The sequence below is a fragment of the Macaca nemestrina genome, chromosome 19 (assembly GCF_043159975.1).
Source record: "Macaca nemestrina isolate mMacNem1 chromosome 19, mMacNem.hap1, whole genome shotgun sequence".
Lineage (NCBI taxonomy): Eukaryota > Metazoa > Chordata > Mammalia > Primates > Cercopithecidae > Macaca > Macaca nemestrina.
In genome coordinates, this window is record NC_092143.1 from 72,737,444 (window position 1) to 72,740,505 (window position 3,062).

At 41.7% G+C, this 3,062-nt stretch overlaps 1 pseudogene; it reads right to left on the reverse strand.

Annotated features, from left to right (window-relative positions):
• Positions 1-230: 230 nt before the first annotated feature.
• Positions 231-2,722, reverse strand: LOC105478951 (axin interactor, dorsalization-associated protein pseudogene; annotated as a pseudogene).
• Positions 2,723-3,062: the final 340 nt, after the last annotated feature.

Sequence of the window (3,062 nt, forward strand, 5' to 3'; positions counted from 1 at the left end):
TCACAAGACCTGATGGCTTTATCAGGGGTTTCCACTTATACATCTTTCTCATTTTCTCTTGCTACTGTCATGTAAGTAGTGCCATGATTCTGAGGCCTCCCCAGCCATGTGAAACTGGTAAGTCCAATTAAACCTCTTTTTCTTCCCAGTCTTGGCTATGTCTTTATCAGCAGCATGAAAACGGACTAATACAGTAAATTGGTACCAGTAGAGTGGGGCACTGCTTAAAAGATACCTGAAAATGTGGAAGCGACTTTGGAACTGGGTATCAGGCAGAGGCTGGAACAGTTTAGAGGGCTCAGAAGAAGACAGGAAAATGTGGAAAAGTTTGGAACCTCCTAGACTTCTCGAATGGCTTTGATAAAAATGCTGATACTGATATAAACAATAAGGTCCAGGCTGAGGTGCTCTCAGGTGGAGATGCAGGACTTGTTGGGAACTGGAGCAAAGGTGACTCTTGTTATGTTTTAACAAAGAGACTGGTGGCATTTTGCCCTTACCCTAGATATTTGTGGAACTTTGAACTTGAGAGAGAGAATATAGGGTATCTAGTGGAAGAAATTTCTAAGCAACAAACCATTCAAAAGGTGACTTGGGTGCTGTTAAAAGCATTCCATTTTAAAAGAGAAACAGAGCATAAAAGTTCAGAAAACTTGCAGCCTGAACAACACAGTAGAAAAGACAAACCCATTTTTTAAGAAGAAATTCCAGCTGGCTGCAGAAATTCACATAAGTAACAAGGAGCTGAATGTTAATATCAAAGACAATGGGGAAAATGTCTCCAGGGCATGTCATAGGTCTTCATGGCCACCCCTCCCATCACAGACCCAGAAGTCTAGGAGGAAAAAATAGTTTCATGGTCTGGGTCCAGGGTCCCCATGCTGTGTGCAGCCTAGGGAGTGGGTGCCCTGCATCCCAGTTGCTCTAGACATTGCTAAAAGGAGCCAAGGTACAGCGTGGCCCATGGTTTCAAAGGGTGCAAGCCCCATCCCTTGGCAGCTTCCACGTGGTGTTGAGCTTGAGGGTGCACAGAAGTCGAGAATTGAGGTTTGGGGACCATCACCTAGATTTCAGAAGATTTATGGAAACTCTGGCCTACTGGCATGGGTACAGCATGCTTCCTACCTGCTGAGGGTGAATGTGATACACAGAGCTATGATGGTTTCTAATGAGTGGTAAAATTCACAAAAGTTCCAAGTTATTCATGTCAGGATCATTCTGTGTGCAAAGTTTGATGTATTAATAAATGAAGATCAAGTGGTTTCTTGGTCTGTAATTGCAATTTCATTTTTTAAAGTCAGTAGATTTTTTGTACAATTCTATTACAAGTGGCCCAGGTTTAATTTCATCCATCTCCACGAAGTGCTGATAAACATATCTGTAGGCTTGTAGTCTTTGAATTTAAAGAAGAGAGTCTTACCTTTGGTTAATTTTTTAATATACTTCTGCAGCTCAATGTTGACATTAAAATGAACATGTGTCTTCTTAAAGCCACAGGAGTATCTTGCACAGTACTTAAATCTATGTCATTCAGCTCCTTGATACTCACTTTAATATAGTGTATTTCAGGCCAATTTTCCCAATTCTAGTAGTGAGTAACACCACTCCTGATTCTGAGGACAATTTTGGTAATAGAGTAGTAGTATGTGCTGCTTAGTATATTTCAGACCAATATTCTCAGTTTTAGTAGTGAGTAACACTGCTCTTGGTTCTGATAGCAACTTTGGTAATAAAGTCATGACATGGTTTGACTCTGTGTCTCCACCCAAATCTCATCTCAAATTGTACTCCCACAATTCCCATGTGTTATGGGAGGGACCCGATGGGAGATAATTGAATCATGGGAGTGGTTTCCCCCATACTGTTCTCGTGATGATGAATAAGTCTCATGAAATCTGATGATTTTATCAGGAGTTTCTGCTTTTGCATCTTCCTCATTCTCTCTTTGGCTGCTGCCATCTGCGTAAGACAAGGCTTGCTCCTCCTTGCCTTCCGCCATGATTGTGAGGCTTCCTCAGCCACGTGGAACTGTAAGTCCAATTAAACCTCTTTCTTTTGTAAATTGCCCAATCTCAGGTATGTCTTTATCAGCAGTGTGAAAACAGACTAATACATGTAATAGAGTACCAGGAACTCTAGCAGGAAAAGAATCAGGAGATGCTGCTCCGGCACCACCCTGTTCTTCATCTTCTTCAAATTCCAAATACTGTTTTCACCAGGTACTAAAATTCTTTTTGAGGGGACAGGCTGAATGTCAAGTGGAAATTCTTTATTATATGTAAAAATATTCTTTAGGATTAGTGCTAGTTTCTTCAGGTCCTCCAATTTCAGTTCTTCTTGAGACTGTGTTGAGTGTAAAGCTGTACTTCACAATTCCAAGCATGTTACAACATTGCCTGTGGGTTTCTTTTGTTCTTCTGTGAATTATCGTGTTGAGCTTGGGCCTCTTTTTGTAGAAGTCTTGCTAATATCAGATACTCATCATCTATCACTTCCACCAGCTGGCTCCAAGAGTCAAAGCTGGTGCCTCTCCTAAAACTGGCTCCCCCAGTGCTGTAGTAGACTCTGGGTCACAAAGGTGACCGCTCCTTACCCTGTCCCCTCCTGTTCCTACCCCAGCAAAGATGGGCTTTCAGGTACCATCCTGGCTGGGCCTGACCCCAGTATTGACAGGGTCTGGAGGAACCCCTATAGCAAACTCTGCCACCTTCGAAGGAGCCATGCAAGATTATTTGCAACCACTCTTCTCTTTTTTTCTCTCTTTCTTGCTTTCTTTTTAGTGTGATTGTGGTATTTATTTGGAATATAGTAGGTTCATTTGTTTCACATTGGTTTCAGTTTTTGATTGTTCCTCCTTCCCATGCTTACTGATTAATCTTACATTTCTAATATGCAGGATAAATACTTTAAAATCCAAAACTATACAAAAGGAGGAAGGGCTTCAAGATGGCTGACTAGAGGCACTGGGTACTGCCACCTCCACACACAAGAACCAACAGAGTGAGTAGGTATCACACTTTGAATAGATCATCTGAGAGAACACTGGAATTTAACAGAGAAGT